The sequence below is a fragment of the Myotis davidii genome, unplaced genomic scaffold, assembly GCF_000327345.1.
Source record: "Myotis davidii unplaced genomic scaffold, ASM32734v1 scaffold43, whole genome shotgun sequence".
Classification (NCBI taxonomy): domain Eukaryota; kingdom Metazoa; phylum Chordata; class Mammalia; order Chiroptera; family Vespertilionidae; genus Myotis; species Myotis davidii.
The window spans coordinates 2,303,483-2,303,858 of NW_006294590.1; the positions used below are offsets into that span (position 1 = coordinate 2,303,483).

Below are 376 nucleotides of genomic sequence, written 5' to 3' on the forward strand. Positions count from 1 at the left end.
AGGCCCCCCAGTGGGGACCCCCACCCTGAAGGGGGTGTGACCAGATGCAAACAACCATCATCCCCTCACCCAGGCTGGCCGGTGCCTGTGGTGGAGGCGAGGCCGCTCCTAACCATTGGCCAGGCTCCGGCGCCCCCACGCCCTGCCCTCTGCAGCAGTGTCCTGGGTGGTTCTTCACCGGGACCCAGGGACGCAGTGAAAATGCTGAAGGCACAGGAGAGAGGCTGGGGAAGGAGAAGTGTGCGATGGACACGCACAGCTCATAGTGGGTCTTAGGTGACAGGCAGGGCTGTAGACGGGACTGAGTTTGTGGGGTGGTTTGTGTGATCATGGGTTCGTTTGTGTTGCTGTGGGGAGGGACCATGGCGTGCCTTCA

The 376-nt window shown here is 62.5% G+C and overlaps 1 protein-coding gene across 1 annotated transcript in view; it reads left to right on the forward strand.

Moving 5' to 3' along the window:
- The window catches only part of EP400 (E1A binding protein p400), a gene marked incomplete at its 5' end in the record, with an annotated part of 51,575 nt that overhangs the window by 13,158 nt on the left and 38,041 nt on the right, over positions 1 to 376 (forward strand).